Source organism: Lynx rufus, unplaced genomic scaffold (assembly GCF_022079265.1).
Source record: "Lynx rufus isolate CCGP_SWC_20201006 ecotype Redwood Valley unplaced genomic scaffold, mLynRuf1.p SCAF_6, whole genome shotgun sequence".
Classification (NCBI taxonomy): domain Eukaryota; kingdom Metazoa; phylum Chordata; class Mammalia; order Carnivora; family Felidae; genus Lynx; species Lynx rufus.
In genome coordinates this window covers 106,314,335-106,331,050 of record NW_025814878.1, presented here as the reverse complement: position 1 = coordinate 106,331,050, position 16,716 = coordinate 106,314,335, and the positions used below count along the sequence as shown (strand labels likewise).

Genomic DNA, 16,716 nt, shown 5'->3' with positions numbered 1-16,716 from the left:
TCCTCCAGAGTCCAAACTCCCTACCAGGCCTGGAGGCATCCAGGATGCCCTTCCACCACGAGCTCTGGGCTCAGCTGAGGAGGCCTCCTCGCTCCCTCTCCTCCGCCCCATCCCCCTTCCTTCTGCAGAATGTCCAAACATCGCTCATCTCCGGAAGCCCTTGGACGTGTCCACCCCTGTGGCCTCGGACGGAGCTGTATTGGCTGGTTGGTGGGAGCGGCATAAACAGAGAAAGCTGAGCCCCAGCAGAGTGGGGAGGGAGACAAGGCTCCGGGGCAGGGGGTGGGGGGGCAGTGGAAAAGGGAGCTTCCAGTTTCTCTCTTCCCCACCTGTCCCCACGGCCCAGCCATGGCGTTACACAATCTTGTGGTCACTGCAGAATGCCCTGTCCATTTTTAAGAGGGCTGAGGTGGCACTGAAGGAGGGGACCAGGCCGCATGCCCAGGACGACAGGGGACAAGGAGGGTGGGCCAAGGGAAGGGAGGAGCTTCAGCTCTGCCCAGCCCCAGGGGTCGGGGCTCGTGGGGTAGAGGTAGAGCCCCAGAGAGTAGGAAATGGGACAGACCCCATAAGAGTGGTATCTGGGCACCATCCATCTTGCCCTGAGGGACATGGGCAGAAGCGGGACTCCCCTCACAGCCTAGAGCCAGGCTGCCCCTCTGCAAGCTGCCCACAGCCTCAGAGGTCCCTTCAGGCTGGGAAACCTGAGGAGATGGGGCAGCTCAGGACGGACTCTCAGAATAGAAGCGCCTGGACGCCTTGGCAGCCCGCCTCCAGGGGCATCTAGATTGGGGAAGGGGGCCTTCCCCACCGGTCTGTGGAGCAGAGGAAAAGAGTGTGAGGCTCCAGGCCCCAGCCCTCGCCACGTCTCACCTCTACATTCCTGGGCCCTCCCAAGAAGCACAAGAGATACACGATGCAGGTGGAGGAGGGAAACTGAGGCACAGAGCTGTCTTCTAGATCTGGAGACCTGCTCTGCCCACTCAGACACCTACATCATCCTTGAAAATTAACTACCACGCTTCTCCCAAGCACATGGGGTTCCAGACCATACTGCTCCTGGGCCCCCTTCCACCCTGGGAACATACACTTTCCAGAAGTGGCCTGCCACAGTCCCCAAAGTTGGGCTGTGAAAAGAAGGCAGGCCTGCCTTTTCTTAAACCCCGAGCTGGAAGCGAGTTCCAACGCTGGTCCCGAGGCTGCCTGGGCTCAGCCCTGAGCTCTACCGCTTGGTAGCTGTGTGACCTTGGGGAAGTCACCTTGCCCCTCAATGCCACGGTCTCCTCATATGAATGGGGGATAACGCTCCCTGCTCCTGTACCTCACACTTGGTGAGAAAAGCAAATGTATTCATTTGGCTCCTCAAGGGGCCGAATGGTCCTGGCCCCTCCACTCAGGACACACCCACCACCCCGATCACTAGGCCTCCTTTCCTCCCCACCAGGGGCCCAGTGGCTCGGGCCCTGGCAGGGGGTGCCGAGGAACTGAGGAGCCACTGCTATTGATAGAGCTGGTGCCAGGCCCATGGCGGGCACAGAGCCCAGGCATACAATGGGGCTGTGTGTACACCCAGCATTACCCTGGAGCAGAGCTGGGCAGGCCGGCATCTGGGGTCAGGCCAGGAATTCATTTCCCTGGAGAGGGCCTCCCCATCCCTCCCAGGCGGCACAGCCCCGCTGGGGGCTGCGTAGGAAGGCAGGCACCACCCACGCCCTCAGTGAGCCCAGGCAGTGGAATGGGGTCGTGCCCAGTGCCGGGCACTGGGGAACAGGGACTCCTGGATCCAGCTGCCCCACTGGGCTGCTCACTCAGGAGGCATCTGGGACCCATTATGTAACTGGGGGCTGTGGCCTCCCCCGTGGGCAAGGGGAAGGTAGTCTGCGGGGCCAGGAGAAGGTGCAAGAAAAATCTGCTGCGACCTCTCCCCAGACAGAGGGCCTCAATCCCAACACCACACCTCCCCACGTCCCCGCCACCAGCTTGCTGGGGCCCTGGGCTCAGCACCAAGGCCCCGGGTGCCCCAGGGGAGAGAAGCCGGGCTCACTCCCCAGGGGCATGAGTCACCAGCAGGGCTGCAGCTGGGATGGCAGAGCCGGTGGGCAGGTGGGGCCTCTCCCCTCCCCTCCCTGGCAGGTCTTCTCAAGCTGGAAAACCACTGGGCTGGTAATGGGGTAATGACCACAGCATCCCGGCCTGGGCCTCTGCAGGCTACTTCCTCCGGCTTAGGGGATTACGTAGTGCCAGGAATCGAGGCCTAGATGCCCTCCTGGTCCCCACACCGACTCCTATAGCTGCGGGTATGGACCAACTCCCGAAAACCCCCTGAGAGGGGTGTCAGACTGCAGATCAAGGCAGTCCCTTATCCCTGAGGCAGGAGGAGGGGGAACAGGGGCCTCTGGCAGGCAGGTGGGGGAAAGGAAGGAAGCCAGGCCACCCCATACCTCAGACTGTGGCCAAAAGGCAGAGACGGAAGGGCTCCTTTGCATGAAATCACTTTCCATTCTTCTCAGAGCCCTGGCGGCTCCCAGCAACAGGAGATAACTGCCCTTGCTCCCTCACTGCCACCGTTCACACCACCCCCTCACACCCAGGCAGAACAACACAAATATGTGCTCTGTGGGCAGCCGCCCACACTCCCAGAAGGTCACACACAAAGGTCACGGTGGCAGCTGCAGCCCAGAGGACACAGTCAGATGCCCACCCTTCCTCTCACACCCACAGGCCGAGCCCCAGTTCCAGCACATCATCTCCTGGGGGCCCCATCCAGAGACCTGCAGCACCCCAACCTTCACTTCAGGAGAACTTGAGGGGGCTCCTGCCTGGGGAGGGGAAGAGGAGCCCCCCACCCCCCAGCCAGGCCCACGTCACGGAGCTGTGTGCGGGCGTGCGTGTGTGTGGATGCGTGTGTGGATGCGTGTGACCTGCCCTGACAACCGAGGCTGAGAGCCAGAAGGGACCTTCTGAGGCTGAGCCTATCACGCTCATTTTATCAAGGACAAACTGGGACTCTGAGTGAGGAAGGCTGAACCTGGACCCCAGAGCTGAGGGAGCCTAAGGCTGGCCAAAGCGGGGGACAGAGGAAAGGGTAGGAGAAGATCTGCCACTTAATCAGAGGTACTGCTCCTCTGGGATACTGCCCCGGTGCCACTCCATTCATTCATTTCAAATATTTCTTGAGTACCTGCTATGTGCCAGTGCTGTGGCAGGGGCCCTTCTGCCCCATCTCAGCCCTACCACCTCCCCCTGCATGGGTCACCTCCAAGAGCCAATGCCCATCAGATGACAAGAGGCCTGGGAAGTCACCCACCAGAGATTTCCTGGGCTATTTCTAGCAGGAGAGCCCTGTTTTCAGATAAACTTTACCTAGAACCTCGATATGTATATAAAGCATGAGAATAAAGCAGCTCTATGGGGCTGAGGGGGGTGGCCAGACCACCTGGCCTCCAACTGGGGGCCTCCCCCATGCGCTCAAACAGTCCCCAGATCACTCCCTGAGGCTCTGAGGAAGTCTCAAGACCAGCTTTCTCTGACCTCTTTGTGTTACAGAAGCCCAGGGGAAGCAAGAAATGTGTGCAGATCACACAGCTGAGGGAGAGCTAGGATCACAGCCCCCCTTCTTCAAGCCTCCAGGCCAAGCTCTCCTCCCTGACTCCCAAGGCAATGGCACCCCATCCCCCTTACGGGAAAAGGACCCAGCAATGCGCCCCGCCCCCCACAAAATTTCACAGATTCAGTTCCCACCGTGTGCCCAGCAAGAATTCTATGGCCTGTGATCATATCTGTCTTGTAGGTAAGGAAATGGATGGTCACAAAAGTTAAGTGACTCATTCAACCCATGAAGGGGAAAGCCCACATCCCAACCCGCCTGTACACTCTCTATCCCTTGCTGCAGCCCTGCAGGGATCGCCATCACGATGCCGGGGTTATAACCACTCTCTCCGGGCCCCACCCCTAGCTTCACTTCACGCAGAGAAAAGCTGAGAAGCCTCCTACCCAACTCACTCCAACACACAGAGGGGGCACACACAGAGCTTCTCATTAGTAATAACAACAACGAAAGTGGTAAGAAGGCCACCACCTCCTTATTATATAGCACTTCACACGTTATTCTGTTAGTCTTCAAAACACTGTACTCCCATCCTTGTCCCACAGATGAGGAAACTGAGGTACAGAGAGGATGACAACTTGCCCAAGGTCACGCAGCTAGGAAGTAGCAAAGCCAGGCCTGGGCCCCAGGCAGTCCAGCTGTATACCCATAACCACTGAGCCACACTCCTCCCCTGTAAGGTCTGCCAGCGTCTCTTCTGGTGGTGGCTGTCACAGGGGCCCCGGCTTGGGGCTTGCCTCCCTCCTCTGAGGTCCCTCTCTGCGGGCGTCAGAAGCCAGCTGGAACTTCTGAGCGGTGGACACGGGAAAGCCTACCTGGTAAGTACCATCAGCTCCTGCTGGGGGGCAGGTAACACTCATTCCCTGCCCCCCACAGGGGCTGGACCTGGAAGGATGAGACAGTGGGAGAGCAATCAATGCACAAGCACAAATAGGACACCTACTGCGTGCCTGGCTTCAAGTCGTGACAGGTGCGGGACATAGAGGGCTCTGTCCTCGCCCTCCTGCCAATGGCTCCAGTCCCCGGCAATGCCCAAAGGGGTCGCCCCTGCCATCCCGACCCCCTTCAGTACTGGCTGCACCAGATGTTGGCAACACTTAGAAACAAGGCTAAAAATAGACTCTATAATGAGTCAGCGCTAAGAATAACTCAGGCAAACAGCCCTGGGGGGTGGTGGGGGAGAGGACACTCCTCCTACCTCCCAACCCAGCCTGGCCCACCTCCCGGCCTTTCCTTTGGAGCCCACCACAGTCCACAGAGGGCCTAGGGGACTTAAACTCCCAACTGCTGAGTTGACGGGGACATGGGTGCACTCACACGCCCTCCTACCCTACAGGCCCGGTGGCCAGCCACCCTGGGCGAAGGCTGGGGGTTATCAAAGGGGTGGGGAGGGCTGGAGAAGGCTACCCAACTCAAGGCAGACCTGTGTTGGTGCCCCAAGATGCTTTGACCTTCTCTCCCCAACTTGAACACCAACTTCCCCACAGAAAACTAGGAAACCGTGCCCCCAGCTCCCTCCCCTATGTCTCACCTGCAAAATGGGTCCCAGAGTCAGGCAGACTGGCCCACCTCATAGGTGACCGGGGAGCTGAGACCAGAGAGGACAGTGGCACAGTAAAGGGCAGATATCCAGTGTGGGGGCTAAGTCAGAATCGAGGAGTCCGAACATGCCAGATCCCATGGCCCAGGGCCTTGTTTGGATTTCCCGTTGTTCTTCCCTCATTGTGCCCCAGAAATGATAGGAATAGTTAGACTCATGGGTATCCGTACATGAACTGAACATGAACAGAGCACAATCACATATGGTGTCAGAGCTGAACCTCTCAACAGCTCCAGGTGATAAACCAGGTGATGAAGTTTCATGATACAGTTGAGGAGACTGGGACCCAGGAAACCCAATTAACTTGGGCCCCACAGCTAGGATACAGCCTTATTGCCATCCATTAGCCGGGCAGGTAACTCCCTGGAGCGTGTGTGCTGGGCATAGACCCGTCTCCCATCAATGGATGCCCAGAGGGAATAGGACACCCTCTAATGCGCTGGCAGCCAGAGGGGAGGGGCCAGAAAAAGGCGAGGAGCCTTCAGGAACGGAGCAGCACTATATACAACATTTCTCTGAGAAGAACACAGGAAGGAGGGGATGTCACGGGCAGAGCACTGGCCATGAAACCAGGAGCCCTGGGATCTAGTCCCAGCTTTACTAGAGATAACTGCATGATCTTGGGAAATCATTTCCTAGGCCTCACTCCAGGTCTCAGTTTCTCCATCTGGAAAATGGAGCTTTGGACACCAGCCCTTTGAGCTATCCTGCAGGATGTTGAGACCCCCGTGTTAGAGGTACACAATGAATATCAGCATATCAAAGGCTCTGACAAGTCCTCCAGCAAAGAAAACCGTTTTGCTTTTTTTGACTGCCACTCTCCCATCCCTGCTTGGCCATCAAATCCTTCCATAGAACACATCTGGGGAAATCCTGGAGTAGGATTGGGGTCTCCTGGAGTAGATTTGGGGCCACCAATTCAAACGCCTATCAAGGCCAGCAGGAAACATGAAAGCTTGGAGCAGGCCCAAACAAAATGCATCAGGACTTTGAAGTTAGCTGCAAGCCCTAAAAAATTCCTGGCAGCTCTGGAGGAGGGCGGGGAGGAGGGGAGGTTCAGGGAGTTTAGCACCTCTGTTCTATGAAGTCCTCCTCAGGACCCACTCAGGCTTTTGATCCCAACTGTTCCTCAACAATCCTGTTAAGAGGGGCAAGAGAAAGAAAGCAAAACATGTCACTTGGCATTTTGAATTACAGGTACTTAAGAAACAACAGGTAGAAGGGGCGCCTGGGTGGCTCAGTCAGTTGAGCATCGGACTTCGGCTCAGGTCATAATCTCGCGGTTGGTGAGTTTGAGCCCTGTGTCAGGCTCTGCGCTGATAGCTCAGAGCCTGGAGCCTGCTTCAAATTCTGTGTCTCTCTCTCTCTGACCCTCCCCTGCTCATACTCTGTCTCTCTCTGTCTCTCAAGAATAAATAAAAAATTTTTTTAAAGTAATAAAAAAAAATAAAGTTAAAAAAAAAACAAAACAGGTACAAGAAGGGCCCTCTGACTCTCCTTCATGCCCCTGAGAGCAGGAAATAAGTCTCCCAGGTGAAAGGTACCCTCTCTGTACCAGAGGGTGGAGAGACATCCTTATCTCTAGAAACAGGGAATTTGGGGCCAAAAAGGCTGTATAAACAAATCTTGTTACTTCTTTACTAATTAGCTACCCTTAGCCCAAACCCCTTTGTTCTGTTCATTCTTCGCAATTTGTTCCTTTATCTAAACTGCATAAAAGCTGCCTGCTTTGGTCACTTCTTTGAGCCTCATATTTTGGGGGGCTATGGTACATACAAAATTAAATTTGTTTTTCTTCTTGTTAATGTATCTTATGTCAATTTAAATATTAGACCAGCCAAAGAACCTAGAAGGGTAGAAGGAGAAAGTTTCTTCCCCTACAGTTTTGCTGTCCAGCATGGGGCTCTTCACTGGCTGGACAGTGCTCACTCCGGAAGCAGCTGAGAGACTCTGGGACCTCGAGCAGGAGCCAGCAGAAGGTAAATTTTCTTACCATGTCAGTCTCTTCGATCTCTGCCGGCTGGGTCTGGAGAAAGCAAAAGTGATCAAGTCCTTTTCATTTCTAAATATTTGTGTAAACTAGTTCCTTAGGTATAGGGACTCTGGTAAAAGTGTGTTGTAAATACTTTTGTTTTCTATTGATCCTCTTTCAACCAGAGATTGTCATTGTTTTCTTTTGTCTCTGTCTTTTGTGTCATTTGTCATAAGGAGGAGAACCATGGGTCTCCTTTCCTTTCCTCTTATTCTACGTCCTAAGAGCTTGGCTTTGTGACCAAGGAGAATATTTTTTCTGGTGGAAACCAGCAGGGACATGCATAGCCCGTCATACATTTGATGGCCTGTTGAACAGACTGGGGTTCCAAGACATGAGGCCACAAGCAGCACTCTCTTTGTCTGACAATACCAACTCTCGGGGGAATCACAAGGGGGTCCCAATCCATTAAAGGCCTCAGTCATCTCAACCTGCATTGTCTTAATAGTGCTGGAAAAGTCTCATACCAGTAGCACCAACCTGGTGTCACAAATCAGCAGGTCTGTTACTAGAGACATCTAACGTTCCCAGAGACTCCATTTTCACCACATCATTATTACCACCTACGACAACAGAGGTCTTTGTTTTCTTAAAGTAACTCTGGGAATGAACTTTCTGGATCTTGCAAGGGCTGCGACTTTTGCACCCTCTTTAGGAACACCTCTAACGTCCATGTAAAGCCATGAAAGGGCTTATTGGTTTGAGTCACTATTAAGATTAATATAAGATCCTCCTTGTCAATGACAATGGATTCTTTGAATTGGACAAACTTCTATGTTAAAAAAAAAAATTAGAGAGCTCTCATTCTAAATAATTGTCTTATTGGTACCTATGGATAGAGCAAATTAAAAAGAAGATACAAAGGAATATGGTGGCTAGCCTTAAGGACTTCTTTAAATACTTTTTTTTTTTTCATTTTTTTTTTTTTTTAAATTTTTTTTTTTTTTTTTCAACGTTTTTTTATTTATTTTGGGGACAGAGAGAGACAGAGCATGAACGGGGGAGGGGCAGAGAGAGAGGGAGACACAGAATCGGAAACAGGCTCCAGGCTCTGAGCCATCAGCCCAGAGCCCGACGCGGGGCTCAAACTCCCGGACCGCGAGATCGTGACCTGGCTGAAGTCGGACGCTTAACCGACTGCGCCACCCAGGCGCCCCAAGGACTTCTTTAACAGCATGAAATTACAAAGCCCGTTTTGTCTCTACTTGGAGAAGATCCTACCAAATTTAAAGAAGAGTTTGAAGGATTAGTGGTCATTCACAACCCCACTCACAGGGACCTCAACTGGCTGCTATGGAACGATCTTCCCAGCCATGATTACACCATAGTTATCAGACAAGCCAGATGGCCTCCTGGGGAAAAGCACCCCTCCCCCCTTCACAGAGAAAACAGATGACCAGAATTTCTTCCAGGCCCTCCTACAAATGATCAGGAAATGAATCAGCTGGAGGCCAATGTTCAATAATGAGAACAATAATAGAGGCTTTCCCTCCTAAGGTGAATTGGTCCAAGAAGGCCTTTGTTAAATGCCTTAGATAGACTTTTGGGCCTTCCTTAAATGCTTCAGGTAGACTTTTAGACACACTGTTTTAAACCCTGAATCTCTAGAAGTAGTAATTTTTCCATCTCAGTTGGAGATCAGCCCGATATAAAGCAGCAAATTTAGGTGGATGGGCAGATCAGTCCCTTGATATTCAGGCTGCAGTCTAGTCCTTGGGGAATTGGAAACATCCTGCGAATTTCTACAAAGCCAGAAATGTGGCTCTGGACACACTTCAAATCCCACCTGTCTTTACCAATCCCCAAACCTCACTTCTTCATCTCAAAATGCTCGTGATATTGTAAAAGACCAGGACATTGGAAATAGAATTATCCTGCACTTAAGAAAAAGCAGGAAAATTTTAACTAGGAATTACTCTAGACCTCTGATAAGAGGCAAATATACCCCAAAACTCCTTGGAAAAGACTTAGATACTTTTATTTTTAATGTTTATTGATTTATTTTGAGAGAGAGAGAGAGAGAGCACGCACAAGCAGGGGAGGTGCAGGGGGAGAGAGAGTTCTAAGCAGGGAACACCACGGTCAGCAGTCAGCGTGGAGCCAACATGGGGGCTCGATCTCACGACTGTGAGATCATGACCTGAGCTGAAATCAAGAGTCAGATGCTTAAATGGGGCGCCTGGGTGGCGCAGTCGGTTAAGTATCCGACTTCAGCCAGGTCACGATCTCGCGGTCCGTGAGTTCGAGCCCCGCGTCAGGCTCTGGGCTGATGGCTCAGAGCCTGGAGCCTGTTTCCGATTCTGTGTCTCCCTCTCTCTCTGCCCCTCCCCCGTTCATGCTCTGTCTCTCTCTGTCCCAAAAATAAATAAAAAACGTTGAAAAAAAAAATTAAAAAAAAAAAAAAAAAAAAAAAGAGTCAGATGCTTAACTGACTGAGCCGCCCAGGCACCCCACCTTAGATACTTTTTCTGTGCCTTTGTTATATAGAATTTCTATTCCCATCTTCTCTAGCACCTAAGAGCCATTCTTTGAAATGCAAACTTTAGGGAGAAGTCATTCATCAGAAGGATGAAACGATTTGAAAATTGGGCTAATGAAAAATCTTAAGTGTTAAGTTCATATTGATCTGGGATAATCTTTGGGAAATAAAAGCTTGTTAAAGCTTGTCGGTTTAGGGGCGCCTGGGTGGCGCAGTCGGTTAAGCGTCCGACTTCAGCCAGGTCACGATCTCGCGGTCCGTGAGTTCGAGCCCCGCGTCAGGCTCTGGGCTGATTGATGGCTCAGAGCCTGGAGCCTGTTTCCGATTCTGTGTCTCCCTCTCTCTCTGCCCCTCCCCTGTTCATGCTCTGTCTCTCTCTGTCCCAAAAATAAATAAACATTGAAAAAAAAAAAAAATTTTAAAAAAAAAAAAAGCTTGTCGGTTTAGTGAAAATAGACATGTCTTCAGAGTTATTAGCATTAAATACGATGCAAACATACAACTTTTATTCTACCAGGGTTTACTGGTCAAATACGTTTGTGTTTTCCCTGTCACAACATTTGTCAGCAAGAAAAATAGCTTGGGATGATGTCTAAGTTTGTCTAATGTCTCATGAAGTTTTTGTGGGTAATCTGAACGTAATGTTTCAAACAATTAATTTCGATAGATGAAGGAGATAAAAGTGTTTAGGTAAACTTTCCAACAAGAATTGTGGTTTATATTATGTCTACTTAAAAATAGTTTCCCAAATCTTTTGATAACTTCTACCCTTACTGTTGCTAAGTTAAATAATAGAAATTCATTGAATATCAAGATCATTTCCAAATGAGATAAAATATTAAACATTAATTATGGAACATTAGTTTACCTAATTTTATCTCCCTATTATGGAGGAACTAGAGATGTCTGGGTCTGTTAATAAGCATGTCTTGGTGACATTAAAAGATTTGTACTACTAAAAAGGCACATGTTTCTAGAAATTATAAAATATATTTATACATTTGCTATTTTACAGAATGCTGGTGTAACATACAGTTCATCATTTTTTACTTATTAGTTTTCACTAGAAGTTATAATTTTTAAGGGTTAAAAATCTTAATATATGTAATTAAAAACTACTAGAAATAGTAAGGGAAATAACTATATGCAAAAAAGAGTAGGGTGTGGCTATTTTGGTTAGAAATGGCATGAGGTATGAAGATACATTTTTGTTGAAGGAACTAAAAGCGACTTTATCCTAAAGTAGAGCTAAGTTTTTTCACAATGGGATAGAAGAAAAGGAACAAACTGAATGCATATAAAAAGTTAAAGAGAGAGAGAGAGTGAGAGAAAATTTTACCTGTGTGACCAAGCTGGCTAAAATCAAATTGATATTACAAGTGTTTTTAAAAATAAGCTTTGGGGGGCGCCTGGGTGGCGCAGTCGGTTAAGCGTCCGACTTCAGCCAGGTCACGATCTCGCGGTCCGTGAGTTCGAGCCCCACATCAGGCTCTGGGCTGATGGCTCAGAGCCTGGAGCCTGTTTCCGATTCTGTGTCTCCCCCTCTCTCTGCCCCTCCCCCGTTCATGCTCTGTCTCTCTCTGTCCCAAAAATAAATAAACGTTGAAAAAAAAAAAAATTTAAAAAAAAAAAAAAAATAAGCTTTGGGGCGCCTGGGGTGGCTCAGTTGGTTAAGTGTCTGGCTTCGGCTCAGGTCATGATCTGGCAGTTTGTGGGTTCGAGCCCCTCGTCAGGCTCTGTGCTGACAGCTCAGGGCCTGGAGCCCGCTTCAGATTCTGTCTCCATCTCTCTCTGACCCTCCCCAGTTTGTACTGTTGTCTCTCTCACTCTCTCTCAAAGGTAAATAAATTGTTTTAAAATTTTTTAAATAAACTTTAATATCAATAGCTTGCCTATTATAAAACTAAGACTATTAAAAGGACAAAGTTTTCTTTGACTTTTGGTCTGCTCCTGATAACAGATTATAAAAGGTCTTTTTTTTTTTTAACCTTTTAAGTTTGTCTTTACTATCAGACCTTTGATTACTTAAGAAAACTAAGTCTTCTCAATATTAAAAGAGCCAAGTTTTGCACACAACTATAGAATCTTCTGTATTTGCCTTTTAAATCTTTTATTGTCACTTTGGTTAACTAGATAAGTAAGTATTGTTTGATGATGATCTATGATCCTTCTGGCAAGTATGCAAGTCTTTTAATATTTTTGACAAACTTACCCCAGATCAAATTCTAAATAAAGTCTTTTTGACTTCAAACTGACTTTGGGACTTTCCAGAGGGTCTCTGGAACATCTGAAAGATTCATTCTTTCTCTCTCTCTTTTTTTTTTAAACAAACAAAAACAATTACAACAAAACGTAAGAGGTGGTGGGAGGGAATTTTAAACTAATTAGACCTACTTGTTATGTTAAATCACATGGGAAGCATTCTCAAATAAAATTAAGCCTTCTTTATGTTGTATTTGTATAGGAATATGTTCTAGGTGTTCCAGAAATTGTATAAAATTCCTAGAAATCTGATATGTCCTAATATAGTCTAATTCTAGCTATTATCATAAGATTTATGTCTCAGCAATAACCAAATATCCTTGTCAATAACATTGTAATGAGCTCTCATCAGATCTTTGACCATAGGCATTTTTAAGTCTTGTCAGTTATATAAGTTCTTGTTTTATTCTGATACTTTTACAAAGGTGTTTCATTTTCAGAAAGATTCATGGAAGGGACTCTGACAAATACTCTAGAATACGGTTTTCTACTAACCTTCAGATCATACCCCTGAACTGGGTTAGAAGTGACAGAACTCTGGGGCACCCACGTGGGTCAGATGATTGAGTGTCTGATTCTTGATTTCAGCTCAGGTCATGATCTCACGGTTCGCAAGTTTGAGCCCTGTGTCAGGCTCTGTGCTGACAGCACAGAGCCTGCTTGGGATTCTCTCTGCCTCTGTCTCTCTCTGCCTCTCTCTCTCTCTCTCTCTCAAAATAAATAAATAAATAAATAAATAAATAAATAAATAAATATTTTTTTAAAAAAGTAATTGACAGAACTCTAAGGAAAAACTGGATTCATAAAATTGTTAACAAAAGGTCAATATCAACAAGGATTAATTACATGAAACGGAATTAACTGATAAAGATGATTATCATTTTTATAACTGTTTACTTAAAACATTGTTGGATCTTTAATGCTTATTTTTTCCAGATTTAAAAAAAAAAACATTTTTTTCTCTTAAGCTAACCATGGACTTACAGCAATTTGGTAAATTATACTTTTGTAATTAGAATTGAAACGTTTACCTTTTTCTCCCTATCTGCCGTCTCCAGACTTCGAAAACTCTTAGTGAGTATTTTTATTTTCACGACAATATAGCTATTTACACAAGGTCAATAAAAATCTATTCTCCTAGTAACAAGACACAATTGGAAACATTGGCTTTGGAAACCAAGGCTTTGACTGGAACGTCATATTTGAGGGAGAAATGCACAAACTGGGTATGACCAGAGAGCTTTAAGGAACTAAGGTTGACTTTATGGAGCCCATAAAGCCCCTTGGAAAAATCAGCCTGGTATCGTGCTTACAGGGTTCCCAGCAGCCTCACCAGGTGAGTAAGGAAAGTCACTTCCTGGCAGGTGCAAAAACCTCACTACATTTGGGAGAGTTGGAGAAAAGAGGAATTCACCTGAATCTCGAGTGACTGCAGGAAAAGCTTGATGACAAGTCCTGGACTCAGCTTCCCAGCCTCGAGAGGCTTTTAAAAGCCCAACCTGAGATTCCTTGTGAAAAGTTCCTACAAAGCATATGAAAAGATGCTATACAGTCAATTGCAATTCTTGTTGCATTTATATAAATAAGTTAAATTCACTAAACCTCAGCCTATTTTGCAAACAAATTTGATGATCTTTGATAGAAATGGGGGTAACTGTAGAGAAAAAAAGTTGTTTCAATGAAAAATTATAGTACACTTTTTGGATATCAGGTTCTAGTGCTGTTAATTATCAATGAAGTTTTGTTTTCTACCCGTAGAACAACGGGATTCTGAATTCTAGTTTCCTCCAATATTTGGCTACCGCTCTCCAAACTAACGCTCCCAAGTTTCTTCTACTCTTAACATAGAATCACTAAAAGCAAAAGCTGCTCTCTTCCCTTCAGCCCTGCAGAGTGTGAACAACTTGATAGAAACTTCAGAGAAATCACCACAACAGCTCATGTGCCTATTGCTGAGGGCGCCATGCAGAAAAGATCACCGGAGACTTTCAAACTGCAAACCAGGAAAATCTGTCAGATTGCCACTGTCTGCCCTCACTCCATCTGAAGAGGCTTTGAGCCTGACATCCAGAAATCTCAGCTGGCTGCCTTCAGAACTCACAAACTGGGATCATAGTCTGCTCTGATCATTAACCTTGGTTTTTCTTTTCTGTCCATAAAAGTGCCTTATTAAACACCTGATTTCTCACACAACAGAGGCCTAACTTTGGGAGCCCAGGTGCATCACCACCCCCTAAAAGGAAACACAACCATTTAAATGAACTGATCTGTTTCCAAGACTAAAACATTAACTCAGTGAAACGATGGGGCACTCCACCGGCTCAGCTTTTCGACCGTGAAACTTCTTGAAGTTTCACAGGTGAAAATGAAGAGGAACAAAATATGCCACCCCAAAATAGGCCACTCTGGCATCTTGATTATGTTGAATTAAAGTTACTCAAGGAACAGCGGTGCAAGAAGGACACTCTGACCCTCCTTCGTGCCTGTGGGAGCAGGAAATAAATCCCCCCGTGTGAAAGGTGCCCTCCCTGTACCAAGAGGCAGAGAGGCAGCCTCATCACCAGAAACGGAATTCGGGGCCAAGAAGGCTATATAAACAACCCTTGTTACTTCTTTGCTAATTAGCTCCCCCAAGCCCAAACCTCTTTCTTTTGTCCATTCTTCACAAATGTATTGTTTCTTTGTCCAAATGGTATAAAAGCTGCCTGCTTTGGTCGCTTCTTTGAGCCTCCTATCTTTGGGGATCTTGTTCACACAAAAATTAAATGTTCTTCTGGTGATCTATCTTCTGTTAATTTAATTATTAGGCTAGCCAAAGAAGCTAGAAGGAAAGAAGGGAAAAGTCCTCCCCTTCCCCCAGCCCAAGGAAGGAAGGGGTCAGTACCCTGTGTCACATAACCGGCCCAGGGTCACCCAGCAGGTTATTGCTGCCAGCAGGAGCGGTGATGAAGCAGACGGTACTTACTGGGGCCCTCATCATGTGCCACGGGCCACCTCCATTATCTCACATAATTCTTACAACCACCCTTGAGTAAAGCCCTGATGTAATCCCCAGCTCTCAGAGCAAGAAACTAATGGTCAAAGAGATTCAGTCACTTGTGTCCAAGGTCACACAGCTCGTCCGTGGTACCACCCAAATTTCAACCCTGACAGCCTGAATCCACAACTCACACCCTCGGCCCAGCTCTGTCACTCACTCTCACCTTGGGTGAGAGGCTCAACCATTCTGGGCCTCAGTTTCCTCAGCTATAAAACGGGATAACAGAAAGACCTGTGTATCAGATCTTATTGTGTAGATTGTATTTGCAAATATACAAAAGGGCTTAACACAGCGCCTAAGAGCAGGTGCTCAATATATATGAGCTACCATTAAACACCATATTCCACCGTGGGAGCTCACGCCTGAGCCTCTGGGCTCTGGCCACAGCAGGCTGGAAGCCACCCATGGCTTCCTGGAACTTGGCCTCTGCCAGTCAGTCCCAGAGCACTGCCCCCTCACCTGGCAATACAGACTTCCAAGCTGGGGCTCCCAGGGGACCTCGTGTAGGGGAGGACTCTGGGAACCGGGGTTCCCACACCCAGGTCAAACCTGGGTCTCATCCTCTGAGGTTCCTAAAAGGCCACCTCCCCCTCAGAACTAGGGATAGTCCCAGCTCACCACGGGTCACAGGCCTCTCCCGATCACAGCCCCTTGGCCCCAGGTCACAGGGTGGGGAGGTGGGGGCTCTCCAGTCAGGCAGCTGATGTCCTCATGACCTTCCCCAGCTCTCTCAGCCTTAGAGATAACACTGACAACCCACCCAGAGCCCTTCACGCTTCCTACAGCCACCTCATCCACAATAGGTCACAAGATTAGCATCACCAACCAGAAGGCCAGCTGCTCAAGGGTTAGTATGCCCACTTTACAGATGAAGAAACTGAGGCCCCGGCTGACCCTGGGCAGGTATCTAAGTAACAGACTTCTGGCCCATGGACCAGGGCTCAGGGCTGACTTATCCAGGTTCCAGGTCAGACTCACTCAAGCCAGCTGGGGAAGCAGAAGGGAGAAGGCTCAGGAGGCTCCCAAGGTCCAGGGGAAGGAGGAAATGGCTAAGTCATGGGCCTTGGGGCTCACTGAGTCATTGTAGATCCTGTGAGTCTTGGCGATTGGAGGACCATCAATAACCCTGAGTCCTCCTCTGCCCACCCTGCCACAGCCAGAGGAGACAGGCACAGCCCTTGTCCAGTGCCCTGGGATGACCTCCACCCAGCCCTCTGTTCTAGCTAGCATGGGCACCTGCATGGGTCTGGTCCTACAGCCCTCCATTGACTGGGAGCCTCCACCTGCCAACGAGGCTCTCTAGCTCCAGACCCCGAGTCAACCATTCACCCCGGCCATTGTCACCCCATACCGTCCCCATCCACTGCTTGTCATCACCCAGAAAGCCCTCCCCAACCAGCTCCCCCTCTGCCTCTGCTGACCCCCACAGGGCCCGCTCCCTCACAAATGCCATGCTAAGAATTGGGCCCAGAATCTTAGTCTGGCCCCCAGAATGTGGTGTACTCAGTAGGTGCCCCATAAGCATTGCACAAGAGGGAGATAATCTCTAAGGAAGTGACCCCAAATACCAAGATCTACAGAAAAATATATTTTATTTGGCCCAGTACACACACACACACACACACACACACACCCCTAGCACATATACCCATGCACATGAACACAAAATAAAAAAGTTAGACAACACTTGCCAATA

At 48.5% G+C, this 16,716-nt stretch overlaps 1 protein-coding gene across 1 annotated transcript in view; it reads right to left on the bottom strand.

Annotated features, from left to right (window-relative positions):
- TFEB (transcription factor EB) overlaps positions 1-16,716 on the bottom strand; it is a 55,226-nt gene that overhangs the window by 25,045 nt on the left and 13,465 nt on the right. The window lies entirely within an intron of this gene.